This window comes from Sceloporus occidentalis, unplaced genomic scaffold, assembly GCF_023333645.1.
Source record: "Sceloporus occidentalis isolate IW3139 unplaced genomic scaffold, rSceOcc1.0.p SCAF_3, whole genome shotgun sequence".
Lineage (NCBI taxonomy): Eukaryota > Metazoa > Chordata > Lepidosauria > Squamata > Phrynosomatidae > Sceloporus > Sceloporus occidentalis.
Genome location: NW_028316983.1, coordinates 15,257,660 through 15,273,295, shown reverse-complemented (window position 1 = coordinate 15,273,295; position 15,636 = coordinate 15,257,660). Strand labels below are relative to the sequence as shown.

Below are 15,636 nucleotides of genomic sequence, written 5' to 3'. Positions count from 1 at the left end.
CTGGAGATCAGGATTCAAATCCCCACTGAGCATGGAAACCCACACATGTTCAGCCTCACAAAATCCCATGATATGTTATCCTTAGAGTCATATAAGCCAGAAATGATGTGAAGGTACACACAACAACAATTACTACTACTAGAGATATAATTCTTCACTATCTCTTTTCCTGAAGGAAGCAACTAGTAATTTTAGCCATTTTTCTTGCTGTGAGAAAGCCTTGCAGTTTTCAAAGACTGTTCACAACTGAAGAATTCAAAGATACAGTGGGTCCTTGGTATCCAAATCCTTGGCTGGGTGCTGGTTCCAAGATCTCCGTGGATACCAAAATCTGTGGATGTTCAAGTCCCATTAAATACAATGGAGTAGTGAAATGGTGTCCCTTAAATAAAATAGTAAAATAAAGATTTCTTTATTGGAATTCATAGTTTTTAAAAAATATTTTCAAGCCATGGATGCTTGAATCCATGGATAAAAAAAAATCCATGGATACAGAGGGGTCACTGTATAGCCATGTTAGTCTGTAGAATCAGTATGGAGAGAGCTCTTGTAGCACCTTTGAGATTAACTGAAAAAAATAAGTTGGCAACATGGACTTTTGTAGACTTCCTCAAATGCATCTGAGGATGTAGACTTAAGTTTATGAAAGCTCATGCTGCCAACTTCTTTCTTTCAGTTAGTCTCAAAGGTGCTACAAGATCTCTCTAGACAATTGGAGACTTATTCTATGCAAAATTTGCACAGAAAATGGCATTTTCTATGGGAGAAACAGCATTTTCTGAATGTGGGTGCTTCTTCTAGTTCTATCTACACTGATATGCAAACAGGTTTTAAGAGGATATTCTAACAGGATCTATCACATTTATTCCAGACTTTTCTTAGGGAGAGGTTTAATTCTCTCATCATAATTCAAACTTTCCCATTTCCAAATGTATCCCATCACTATTTCCATGAAGGAGATTGCATGAAAAGTGTTAGATGTGACAAAGGACTCTATAACATGAGAGGCAAGCATAATTAAAATGTGATTAAAACATGGTAATAGTACGATTGGGGGAAGATTATCACACCCATGTGCACTTCTTCCATTCATGTCCCATGCATAAACTGTAATGGACGCGTCACTGGGTAATAATGGAAACTCCCAATTATTACCTAATGACGCATCCATTACAGTTAATGCATTTGACACCAATGGGAGAAGCAGATGGGAGTGTGATAATCTTCCCCTCTATTGCACAATTACCATGTTTTAATCACCTTTTAGTGATGCTTGCCTCCTCCATGTGAGTCCAAACTGTCCTCATATAAGAACAGACACACACATACACACACACACACACTGGCTCTAAGAAACAGTAGGAAGAAGGAGTTCCACTCAACTTGCACTAAAATATTTCCCATGGGTATAATCAAGAGGATGTGCTGGCTGCATAATGAAGGTTATTTTATGAAATTAAGAAGGCTATGGCTGCTTTTTAGTCATGGTTGGTTGGAATCTCTTGTCGTTTATAGAACTAAAACATGTTAATCAGTCTTTTTCTGCAAATACATTTATTGCATAATGGAATACTGATCTATGCTGTTCTACGAACATATCCCAGTTGATAAACTCAGTAAGCAGCATTCCATTTCACATGTGGGAGGAAAATGCTCTCATCTCCTCTACCAGACACAAAATGTCTCATATCAGGTAGGCTCTCCATGTGCATGGTGGGCTGGTTTGCTTCATTTTTCTTTCTTAAAAACAAGGTGGTGATTATAAAAGTCATCTTGTCATGCATAGTGCTCTCTGCATGGAGTATCTAATGTGATTCCATGTGCATTTTGAAGTATTACAGCATGGTACCGTTTTACTATATGTATCAGGGTTGTCTGATGACAGCATGTGACTCTAAAGAGGATCCTTGTTGCACTTTCAAGTGAAACCTAGAGACCAAAATGAAAACAGTAAACAGCCATGCTAAAGAGCCGGTAGACTACAATTTTCTGTTAACAAGCAAATAAAAATATTTCTTTGTTTTTAAAACTATCCAAGCAGACCTTGCCACTGAATGGTAGTTTTCACTTGAAGTGACCAGTACCACCTTAGTTCTTCAGATGGCTAACTCAATTGTATTGCCACAAAAGGAACATCAATGATCCCCCTTTGCTTGGCCAAAATACACTACAGAGTTTGCATGTTCTATTCGGTATAGCATGACTACCTTTGATTTTAAAAACTTAGGTTGAAATTGTTGCATAGACTTTGGTTGACTCTACCAGCTATTATTATTATTATTATTATTATTATTATTAAAAAAGACATGTTCAGAAGAACTTGGTGACTGCGAGGACTTGGGATTTCCTTCAGCGATAGCAGATGGTGTTTATTGCTCAGCATGTTTGGACTGATTTCTGGGTCTTTTAGATTTCACATGGTCCATTTTATGGACAATTCAAGACAAAAGGAAATATGGGCAGAACAGGGGTGCAGAGCCTCAACCATGACTATCTGAAGTACTTGTGGTATTGTTGTTCCACCAAATGTTAGCCATGGACACCTGTGAAGGAAAGCCTGCGTATACTTGAGAGCCCTGATGAGTCAGGACATTATAATACTACAGACATAAAGCTCTGTCTGCACAGGTTTCCACTTTCATTCTTGATACCCAGACAAAAGGATGAGGGCCAGCAACACCACGTCACCATGACTGCACAGCCAGGTGAGTGGACTGTCAGTGCTGTTCTACATGTAATTCTATTATGCACTCATGTAGATTGCTTTATTTTTTAAAAAAAATATAGGGATTATTCAATACCATGTCAAGCACTCATAAGGATTGGTTGTACAGGGTGAATAAATAATGCCCCTTGGGAAGTTGCATTCTGCTTATGAACTGTGTGTGTGTGTGTGTGTGTGTGTGTGTGTATATTCAAGTGCATTACCATGGGTGACATGGGCACAAGTTGTAAGGCCTATTATACTCTGCCAGAGACTCTTTAAGTTGAAGGAGCAATAGAGTTAGTCAAAGTTCTGCCTTTTATATTCTTACAAAATGTCATGAGAGCTATATTTCAAAGGAGGCTCAATCTTTTTTCAAGAATACAGTAAAATATCTTTGATTTCTGAGAAAAAAATGAAAGAGGGAGAATAGAAAGCAAAGTATTATACGCGGGTGTATTTTGGGTGCCATGAGTGGAGACTAAAAGGCTACTTGCCCTCATATTAGTTAACATGGAGAAGAAAGCTCCTTCTACAGCATCTTTGAAATTTCAAGCATTTGAAGGGAGCCAGTGGGCAGGTGCTTGAACTACATTTGGTAAGATTCAAATATCGAAAATGTCCTTTGTGTCTCCACTTTGCTTTCATCCTTGGATTTCGTCCTTTATATGCTTAAGAGCAAAGATGAGCTATTTCCCCCACTCCTGGGGCTGCCTTCAATATCACCAAAAAGGAAATGCTTCATGTCATTAAAAAAAAAATCCTGCAAGAGTTGCATTTTAGGTTACTTTGAAAGATCAAAGCATTTGAAATGAGGAAGGAATGGTATTTGTTTTAAACTTATCAGAAACATTCACTGACACATTAGGCTTCAATAATGCCATTTGACCTCCTCCTTTCTCCATTTTCTCTTTGCTTTGAAGAAAGGATGGGACCATCTTATCAGTGGTGTTATAGCATCTAAAATCCACAGCACTTAAATGTCGAGGTAATGAGTACATTCACATAAATGCATTTCATGCTCGGATAGGTTTTATTGTTTATGGGACAGCTATTAATAAACCCAGCAGTGCATGGGAAGAATAATGTTATTTGAGTAATATCACATTCTAGTTTTCTGACTTTTATGTAAGTTAGTTTAAGTAAGGTTCATCTACTAGATAGAAAAAAGAAAAAGAAGAAGAACTTGTGCTAGAAAACTCCTGAGGAGCAGGGCATTAGAATAGCAAGCCTTCCATTTCTTTAATAAAGCAAAAGACCTTGCCTGCCATGTCTGCTGTCCAGAAAAAAATAACTTGACAGCATGATGTGTTCAGTGATCACAGAGAGAAAAATGTGCAGAACCTCTTTATACATTTCGTTACTTTTTAGAAAATCAAAACTCTTTCATTTTGTTCTCAAAATTCCTTGGATGTTTTGCCTTGCAGAAGGAACCTTCAGATTGACCTCAAACTTTTTCGTCAATCAGAATTTCCTGGCAACTCTGCATAAAGCCAAGGGGAAATCTAGATATCGTTTGCAAAGGGTCTGGGACACTGTAGTCTTTCTTAAGCCTTCTCATTTCCCTACCAGAGAGGTAAAGCAGACCTTCTTTGATCAGGATGGAATGAAACAATCACTTAAACTAAGATTTAGGTCACACAAACAGCCAATGGAGTTATTAAAAGTAAAATGTATATTGTGTGCGCGTGTGTGTTGAGGTTGGGGGTTGATAGATGAATAGGTAGCCCGTGGGCTTAGGCAACTTGTGCTGTCTTTACCTAGATGGCCACTTTATACAAACTGCTTTATTTACTCCTTCATCTTGGACACTAATTGGTCTGTTTTCTCATTTCATTAGAAATGGTTTGTCATACATGCAGTCTCGTTCCCATAGTGGTTACTAGCATATGAGCACAGATGGAAGACATCTTAAGGGGCTTCTGCAATCCAGATGCCGTTGTTCCGTCCCCCCCCCCCCATATTATCTCTGAATAGGTTTCCTGAAACATTAAACATGCTCTCCTCCTGTTTCTCTTTATTATAAGGGTCTAGAATAGTTAGTTCTGGGTTGTAACCATCAGCTCACAACACCACTTGACTACACCCTGTTGTCTTAAATCTCAAGGTTGGAATCCTGTTGGTATCCAGAAGGTTATCACACAACACTTTAAAACTGCTATTAAAACAAGAGAATAGCACCTTTGGCAATACTTATCTCAAAACATCACCACCATTTTGTCACTGCTTTGCTATGAGACATTGTTAGAACATCCCTTTTCATTGATGGGGAAAACATATCAATAAGCTCACAATCTCGCTGCTGTCTATTAGTCCCCAAGTACCTTTGATGTCATGGCAGTTCGAATACTGGCAGTCACATAGTTTCAGTGTCTTCTCTCCCTCTGTCCTCCTTCCCCTCACTATTCCAAAACAGGCTGTTTTCCTTCTTTCCCCTATTTCTTTGGTTTTCTTTTCTTTTTAAGCTAAATCATATTAGCATAACTACAGAATTGCTTTAAAAATAAAAATAAACAAAAGGCATACTGGGTAGGATATAGGGCAGGAAGCCAGGGTTAACAAGTAGTGAGGAAGAGAGAATGCCAGAGACTATTGATGGCAGAAACAATTCTAATTGTGCTATTTCAGAGACGTGCAATAACGGCTGCTCCCAAACTGGTATGTTTGCATTTTCATCCATTAAGGCAATTACAGCAAGAATTAGGCATGTGTGATAGTTGACTTTAATCATGTGTATGTTCCGCTACAGAGGTGCAGTGATTTAGTGGTTAATATGGCAATTCTGATGATTGGAAGATCAGAAGGTTGGCAGTTTGAGGCCCGAGTGCTGCATGATGGGGTGAGCTCCTGTCACTGGTCTTAGTGTCTGCCAACCTAGCAGTTCGAAAGCATGCAAATACAAGTAGATAGATAAGTACCACTTTGGTGGGAAGGTAACAGAATTTGATTCAGTCATGCTGGCCACATGACCACCAGAGTCATCTTTGAACAATGCTGGGATCTTCAGCTTAGTAACAGAGATGAGAACCATTCCCTACAGTTAGTAATGACTATACATTCATGTCAAGGGGCAACCTTTACCTTTACCTTTTATGTTCCCCCACATAAATAGTTGGATGTTTTTGTCTGGTGGAGAATGTCTACTTTGAGTTCCAGGTTGTGGAAATAGATTTGTGCGTGCAAGTGCACATTGCGTTCACATTCAGTGCCCTTGTCTATACAGGTGCACATTGTGCACAGATGTGCATGCACATTTCATTATGTATTTAGCTGAATATATAGTGTCTTGGTTTTGTGGCACAATGTTGCCACTGGGCTACATAGTACAATGAAAGTGTAGTCCTGGATGTAGGGAAATTTAGCAAAATAGTCTTACATTTTTAATTGTCAGTGTGGGATAGCATGCTTGTATGACTTTCAATGGGGGTGGAAATGATTAGTGCTTGTGAAGCTCCAAGTCAGAGGGAAAATGACCCAGTCTGCTCCTGTGGCAGCCTCCTCCTGCTGAATGACTCGTTACTGCTATGTTTTAAGGCATAAAAAATGGAAAGTTCAATTATATAAAGCAGTGGTGTCTAATGGAGTGAGCAAGAAGTACATATTATCATGAAATACTTGGAGAAATTGTCTCCTCTTATCAGTTCACAAATCACTCATGATATGAAGTGTAACATAAAGCATATTAAACACAGTTGTTGGTGTGTGCCTTCTATTTGGTACCAACCTATGGCAACCCCAAGGAGACCCTATCACAAACTCTTCTTGGCAAGTTTCCTCAGAGGTGGGTTTGACATTGCCATCTTCTGAGGCTCACAGTGTGACTTGCCCAAGGTCATCCAGTGGATTTCCATGGCTGAGTGGGGATTTGACCCTCCTCTCCAGAGTCATAGTGCAATGCTCAAAACACTATACCACACTGTCTCACCCTATTAGGCATGGCAGATCAAGCACAACAAGTAGGGGGAGATCAATGGGAACATTGCATGTGGGTGGGTATTATCTACTGTTTTATCATTCCAAAATGTAATTAAGCTGCCCTCATCTCTCAATGAATTGATTTTGAAACATATGATTCAGTCTGAAGATGTCCGTTTCATCATAATTGGTACATCCAATATCCTAACAAATCAATCAGTAGTGAAGAATGGTCACAATACTTTCCCGAAGCACAAAACTACTGATATTCCTGCTGCTGTCAATACTTTAACAATTAATTTCAAAACTTTAACATCCACATATATTTTTTATATAAATCAAAAGGATTCTGAGTAGATCCATTAGAGGTACTGCCTGGATAGCAAAGCATCATAAACTACCCTAAACGACAGGATCAAGATTCAAAATGACCTGAACAGACTAGAAAACTGGGCCAAAGCTAAAAAATTCAACACGGAGAAAGGTAAGGTACTGCACTTAGGGCAGAAAAATGAAATGCACAGATATAGGATGGGGGACACCTGGCTGAAAGAAACTACATGTGAAAGGGATCTAGGAGTCCAAGTAGACCACAAGTTGAACATGAGTGAACAGTGTGATGCGGCAGCTATCAACCCCAATGAGATTTTAGGCTGCATCAATAGAACTATAGTGTCTAGATCAAGGGAAGTAATAGTGTCACTCTATTCTACTTTGATCAGGCCTCACCTGGAATACTGTGTCCAGTTTTGGGTGTCACCATTCAAAAAGGACATTGAGAAATGAGTGTGTCCAAAGGAGGGCGACTAAAATGGTGAAGGGTCTGGAAACCATGTTCTATGAGGAACGATTTAGGGAGCTGGGGATGTTTAGTCTGGAGAAGGGAAGGTTGAGAGGTGATGTGTTAGCCCCATTTAAATATTTGAAGGGATGTCATGTTGAGGAGGGAATGAGCTTGTTTTATGCTACTCCAGAGACTAGAATGTGAAACAATGGATGCAAAGTGCAGGAAAAGAGATTCCACCTCAACATTAGGAGGAACTTCCTGACAGTAAGAGCTGTTCAACAGTGGAACACACTCCCTCGGAGTGTAGTGGAGTCTCCCTCCTTGGAGGTCTTCAAACGGAGGCTGGATGGCCCTCTGTCGGGGATGCCTTGATTTAGATTTCCTGCATGGCAGGGGGTTGGACTGGATGGCCCTTGTGGTCTCTTCCAACTCTACGATTCTATGATTCTATGATTCTAGACTCAAATATCAGTACACCAGGAGAAGATATATTTTAGTTTCCCTTAATACCTTTCAGGGCTTTTCTTTAAACAAACTATATGAAAACTGCATATTTTATGCTGGAAAGATCTGTGGCAAATGCAAAGCAAATATTGCTTATAATGGCCATTTTTGGTCAATAACAGGAGAAACAGGCTCACACTAGTATCAGTGACTCAAGGAAATGGGTAAGAGTGAATACAAGAGAATCAAAATCCATCTCATGGTCAAAGCATTGGTTGATCTAAAAACGCTCTCAGGTGGATCATTAAGGGGCTGTACAGGAGGCAGCCACTTTCCTGGCTCGATTACAGCAGTGGCAACTTTTTCCAAAGGGAGCCATAGTTGCGGTGGCGTGGTTGTATGGTGCCCATTCAGTGCTGCGTCATCTGGACACAGCACCAGAGGCGTACCATGATGCCAGGCGCCATCTGAAGCAGCGCACGGCATCATGGCATCCTGGGGTGCAGTCAGGGCAAGTGTTGTCAGGACGCTGCACCCCAACTCCGCCCACAAGCTGGCCTTTCGGGCCGGTCTCTATAGGGCCTATGTGAGCATTTAAAGCTCTCATTTCTTAAAGCTGAAAAGCAAGAACTTGATATAACGAGAGAAGGCAGATCTGAGCTATTGATTGTGAATGAGAAGCAATATGACTCCTATGGTATTAAAGACAATATTTCCACAAAATTTAAACTATATAACTGCTAAAGTCTAACTTGCCTTTTTTTTTTTTAGGGATTACAATTTTGCATAATTTCATTTGTTCTATCATTTTAAACAGGGCAAACAGGAATGAGGAAGCCAACTTATCTCCATATTGTCTGTCAAAAGTTGTCTACAATCTTTCTCTCATATATATAGATGTGCATGCATCCTCACCATATATTTCTCAAGAATCCCAGTTTGCTAGAGGAAAACAATCCACAGCAGTAGATCAGACACCCAGGTAGTGATAAGCTAAGATAAGTCAAGAAGCCTTAGAAGTAAAGCGGGCTGCTGATCGTGCAGGAAAACAAATCTGACCCAATGTGGCAGTTGAAGTGGAACCATAGTGGTATAATTGCATAGAGTGAAATTACCCTATGATAGAGAAGAATAAACAATTCTTGCCTGACACAAGGTTCCTCTCTCTTCATTCTCTTACTCTTTCACCCCCACATGAAGCCTACTGGGGGTAGGGGTGGAAAATGAAATACTCCAAGCAGATAAGAGCTGAAATCCTACTGGCACATTACTTTTGTACTCCTTGTTCGTTTACTACTCGTTCGATTAATTTGTATGCCTCCTTTTTCCCAGCTACTTGTTGTTGTGTGCATTCAAGTACTTTCTGACTTAAGGTGAACTGAAGATGAAACAGTCACAGGGTTTTCTTGACAGGATTTGTCTAGGGGATGTATGTTCTTGCCTTCCTATGAGGCTGAGACAGTGTGACTTGCCTAAGGCCACCCAGTGAATTTCCATGTCTGAGCAGGGATTTGAATCCTGGGCCCTATCTGCACTGGCCAGGTTATTCCAGGGGCAGCCTGGAGTATCCTGGCAGCAGAGCTGTCCCAGCCTCCCTCCATTATCTTAGTTTTCTGTTAGCAAATGGCTGTTAGCAAGAGTGTTCAACTGTGCCACCTGGTGTGGTGATTGCCATAATAAAAAACTTCTTTCTGAAGTCAGAACAAGATGCCCAATCTTGATCAATTGGCTGGACCTATTTGACCCCAGAGAGAAGAGACCTGCAGTGGCTCAGTCATGCTGGGCAGCACAGTGGGATGCCCATGAGAGCACCAGCCCAACATCAGAATGGAGGGCTCCAAATCTTCCAAAAATATTCAGAGCAACTGAGAACTTTTTAAATCTAAAGTAAGAAGAGTACACACTGGGTTTGTTCGTGCCAGACTTGGGGATTGGGCCCTGCATTGTCTGGTCCTGCTGCAGAAAGGATGGAGGGAGGCTGGTTTATTTGGCTTGTACAGACAGGAACCTGGTCTCTAAAGTCATAGTCCAACATTCAAACCACAACACTATGCTGGCTCTCTCAGCTATAACCCTAGGCAATTACAGTCTAGATTAAAGAAGATTACAAGCAGAAACCTATTAACAAAAAAGTCAAAAAGTTGGACAACAATATAATTAAGAGTTCTAAAACCATAACTGCTCTGTATCCAGCTGCACTACATATTTCTAATTGTGGTGGTCAATGCACAGGATGAGGATGTTTCCAGAGCCCTCCTTCTAGCAAGTGAGGCTATGACATTCAGAAGCAATTCTTCGTCACACCACAGATCGTTGGTAGGAGAGGCTAGACATATCATCCTACCGTGCTCTGATCAGCAGGAGTAGAAACTACTATTGCTTGGAGCAGCTGCTCACTGTTAAGGTAGATTTTTGCAGTGGAGGTGGGGGATCAGGCCATGAGATGATACTTAGGGGCAAAACAGACTGACAGCTTCAACCAGCTTCAGGGCGGCATGGGGTGTGGCCTTCAGATGATGCATATCCTAACATCACCCCCAATCCAGTGTCACACTGCCTGCCTTAACAGACAGTGGGCAGTATTGCAGTGCTCCAGTGATGTGGTGATTACATATGCACGCTGCAGCAGTGCCCAAAACCTGCCTCCGCAGCAAATAAGCCTCCCTTTTCCTTGTGCAAAAAGGAGTGGCATTTTGCCACTTCTTTTTGTCCCAGAAAAAAAAATCTGGATTAGGGCCATGCTGTGCGGTAGCCATGGTCCCAATCCAGCACTCAAAAGGGCAGCATTAAGGCACCCCCACACAGCCATTTGTTTCAGACCTTAGTTACATTAGGTGATGTTGGAACTTGTTCTTTCTTTCTTTCTTTCTTTCTTTCTTTCTTTCTTTCTTTCTTTTGTTCTTTAGTTTTAATTTGGTTAAATCTGTTTTTAAACTCTTTTTTAAAATGTTGTTTTAAATTATTTTTAAAAATAATTGTTGGTTCTCTTTTGTGTTTTTGTTTGCTTGTTATTTTAGTGGCAAGGAAAGACAGAAATGCAATAAATAATAGCTACTACATCCTGAATCCTATTTGCTATTCCCAAGTAGGGCAGATTCATTGGATGGATTGCTGAATGATGAATCAACATTTAGGTAAGTTATATTTATTCAATAAGACTGCTCTGGTTGAAATTAATAATAAGATCCAGGCTAATAAAAATAATTTTGCACTGCTTTTGAAGAATAAATATTTCAGGGCTTGAATGCTATTTATGCAAAAGTAACCTGGAGGAGTCTAGGATTTGTAATCCATACAAGTAAATTTTCCAACCCCTGTCTTTCCAGGGTTAGGGATTCCATATAATTTAAATACAACTGCTGAAAATTCAGCCTCTTTCTGTTTGTTTGTTTGTTTTTGAGAATATCATCAATCATGGCTGAGGGCTTCCATGACAATGGAGCAACAAATACAGTGAGCCCTTGGTATTCCCTGGGGTTTGGTTCTAGGAAGCCCCATGGATATGAACATTTGTGGATGCTCAAGTTCCCTTCTATATAGCGGTGTAGTAAAATGGTACCCTTAATGACAAAAATACAATGTTTCCTTTTTGGAAAATTTTAATAAATATATTTTGAGCTGTGAAAAACCAAACAGTTTCATTTATATACCACTTCCTTCTGAACTAATAGTGTCTAAGCGGTTTACAACTATAAGCTAACTGTAAACTAAGTGAATGGTTGAATCCATGGATACATAATCTGTGGATACAGAGAGCCAATTATACATTTTGTGATTCAGTCTATACTGTAAACTCCGATCCTCCAGGAAAAACCTCTTACAATCTAGAAAGACCAGACTGGTGGTGACCTCCCAGAGGTCCTTTTCTGTCACCGCTCCAAAAACTTGGAATGACCTGCTGGAAGAGATTTGCCAATTATCCTCACTCGAGGCTTTTAAAAAGGCGACAAAAACCTTTCTCTTCTGGCAGGCCTTCCCCGATTGATAATGTCCAGAACCAATTGAATCTCCCTTTTATTATTTTTATTATTTGTGATTTGTTTTTAACTTTGATGTATTGCTATGTACTTTTTAAACATTTTTTTTTACTGTTTAATTTTATAGTTGGGAGGGAGGGTTGGGTTGGGGTTTTGTGGGGCTTGTTGTTTTATTGTTGTATATTGTATTTTCTTTGTTGTTACCCGTCTCGATCCTCAATCGGAAGAGGTAGGATATAAATAAATATTTATTATTATGATGATTATTATTGGAGCAAGCCAAGGTGCTAAACCTATCTTGAGAGTAGTGTCAGTCATTCTGAATAGCTGTTTTGGATTTAGAACTGGCATGGATCCACCACCCCACTGACATAGAAGTGATGAACAGCCACATAATGTAACTAGATACATAGAGCGATTGTATTTAAGTGCATGAATGGAAGTTGGACAGGATCTTTTCATGGCATACTGTAGTGACAGGATGCACAGAAATCTTAAATAAAAGACATATGGACATGGCCTCAGAAGGAGAAGCAGAAAGCACCAGCTGGAGATTTTCTGGACTCAGTGCCATTTGAATGGGCAACCTGGCGTATAGCTCACAGTCACCAGCCAAATACATTGGATGTCTTTGGATAGCCAGTGTCTATCCAGGTTTTCTGTTCATGATGTTTCTCTTTCAACAATATAGGAGCAACAGATGCTGAAAAAGCATCACACAGGAATTCTGCAAGCAGAAAAGGATCTCTCGCTGTTCTTGAATGCTCACAGATGTCTATAGAAAGAAAATTCAAACAATGATCACAGCAGTGAGCATAAACAGTGAGAGAGTTTTAAACGGCAGTCTGACAAAGCTAACGTTCTCAAAATATTATCTTCCTTGGCTGGCTGTTATGTTGATTGCTATAGTAAGAGGTGACAGAAGATTTCAAAATGGTGCATATAATATGAGGATCAGTTGTAGGTACAGTATTGGCAAAAATCTACAGGCTGAATTTCACATTCAGTTCTGCTCTCCTGAACCCCAAGAACACCAGCTTTCACTCAAAAACCTACTTATCTATTTGAATTTCTGCTAGTTCTGTGTGATATTTTTTCAGTTATGTCAAATCTTTCTTTCACTTAAAAGCTCATTATTTGGAAAAAAAAATTGGAAGATTTAATCATTTCCAGTAGTAACCTAGCCAAATTTATAACCCTCCTCTAAACCCTCCCAAATCTAACATAAGTCATAATTGGGAACGCAGAAGAAAACACATTTTAATTTTGGTATGCAAATATATATTAGAAAATTTTAGGGGAGGTTGGTAGCCTTCATGTTGTTGAAACAGTAAAGCCATTTCAGGCTTTAATTTGAACTTTATAGGAGCTGCCTAACGGTGCATCTACACAGTAGAAATAATGCAGTTTGGCACCACTTTAACTGCCATGGCTCCATCCTACAGAATCCTGACATGTGTAGTTTTGTGAGGCACCAGCACACTTTGGCAGAGAAGGATAAAGACCTTGTAAAACTCCAAATTTCAGGATTCCATAGGGCAGAGTTACATCATTAAAAGTGCTGACAATGAAGATTCACTCCAAGTTGCTGGAACTATTTAAGGATATGATTCAGCACCTTAAATAATTGCTTTAAACTTTAGTGGATCCAAACCACAATGGAAGTCATCAATTGCAGCTTTGAAATAATGTAGAATATATTATATCTCTCCAAATATTTTTGCATTGTGTTCTAGATCAGCCTTAAAGTGTCTCAGTCAATTTTGTTTTAAGGAAGCATGTGGGTGGATTATGGAATTTCTACTTGATGAGCAATCTGTCTTTAAACTAATTGATCGGTTGATTTGGGTACATTAAAATTAGATTGCACACAACTAAAAGCTCAACAGAGATGTCCTTTCCTTTGGTTGTACTGATGAATTTACCATTTCATCCTGGAGAGAAGTGACCAGTGGGGTGCCACAGGGTTCTGTCCTGGGCCCAGTGCTATTCAACATCTTTATCAATGACTTGGATAACAAACTAGGGGCATACTTATCAAATTTGCAGATGACACCAAATTAGGAGGAATAGCTAACACCTCAGAGGACAGGATGAAAATTCAAAATGACCTGAAAAGACTAGAAAGCTGGGCCAAAGCTAACAAAATGAATTTCAACACGGAGAAATGTAAGGTACTGCATTTAGGGCAGAAAAATGAAATGTATAGATATAGGATGGGGGACACCTGGCTTATGGAGACTACATATGAAAGGGATGTAGGAGTCCAAGTAGACCACAAGTTGAACATGAGTCAACAGTGTGATGCAGCAGCTAAAAAGGCTAATGCAATTTTAGGCTGCATCAATAGAAGTATAGTGTCTAGATCAAGGGAAATAATAGTGCCACTCTATTCTGTTCTGGTCAGGCCCCACCTGGAATATTGTGTCCAGTTCTGGGCACCACAATTCAAAAAAGACATGTTTTTTTCTGTTTTTTTATGCTGTTCGTATTTTTATAGTGTTTTAACATAATTAGCTGTTTTTATGATGTTTATACTAAATGTTTGGTATTCTGTTTTGTATTCCTTTGCTTTGCTGTAACCCGCTTTGATCTACCCTGGAAAAGCGGGCTATAAATAAATAAATTATTATTATTATTATTATTAAATGTGAGTGTGCCCAAAGGAGGGCAACTAAAATGGTGAAGGGTCTGGAAACCATGCCCTATGAGGAATGACTTAGGGAGCTGGAGATGTTTTAGCCTGGAGAAGAGAAGGTTAAGAGGTGATATGATAGCCCTGGTTAAATACTTGAAGGGATGTCGGCGCTATCTTGTTTTCTGCTGCTCCAGAGACTAGGATCCGGAGCAATGGATGCAAGCTTCAGGAAAAGAGATTCCACTTCAACCTTAGGAGGAACTTCCTGACAATAAGGGCTGTTTGACAGTGGAAGACACTCCCTTGGAGTGTGGTGGGATCTCCCTCCTTGGAGGTCTTCAAACGGAGGCTGGATGGCCATCTGTCGGGGATGCTTTGATTTATATTTTCTGCATGGCAGGGGGTTGGACTGGATGGCCCTTGCAGTCTCTTCCAAGTCTGTGATTCCACACATCTGTGCATTCCTCAACCAGGCACCTATCTCTATCACAAGGTATCAGCCGCTGGCTGATAACTACACCTCTCATTCAGAAACACACACACCCCCTCTGACCTTATATTAATAACCATTAAACTTTAACCATAACTATTAAATATAAACATTCAACATAAACAAAAATCAACCATTATTTCACATCCTTAACTATAACAACTGACTATTTCAAAATCAACTTTTCAAGCTTTGGTACTTCACTATATTAATATTTAAAAATCTGATTTACCCATCTTTCTATGGAAAATTACCCTGGCATGTTTAAAGCTATCATTTTACTGTTAGTAAAATGCAATCATTGGAGACGTCTCCACTTTCTTGGTCATCTCTTCCAATCAACTTTATATTTTGACTGTGCTGTCTTGCTACCTCTGTGCTGAAGAGGCAAACAAAAGCAAAGCAATGTTCATTATTTTGCCAGGGCTGCTGGTGGAAAGAGATCATTTGCTGCTGTTGACTGATGGTAGCATATGGCCAAATGTTATCCAAGCAAGTGATTCAGGATGCTGGCAGCTCAGGTCACTACTGCTGCTCCCAACCCCCACTCCACAGAAAGTCAGAAGTGATTGGTCCTTAAGCATCCATATAGAACTTACTCAAAATATCCCTTGATCTGCTCCTTTATCTCCTAACAGGTACATTTTGCAGGCTTGCTGTATCTCTGAGGAATAGTCTGCT

General features: G+C 39.8%; 1 long non-coding RNA gene across 1 annotated transcript in view; it reads right to left on the bottom strand.

Moving 5' to 3' along the window:
- Positions 1-15,636, bottom strand: part of LOC149315582 (uncharacterized) — an 87,872-nt gene that overhangs the window by 45,987 nt on the left and 26,249 nt on the right. The gene's annotated exons all lie outside the window — the stretch shown is intronic.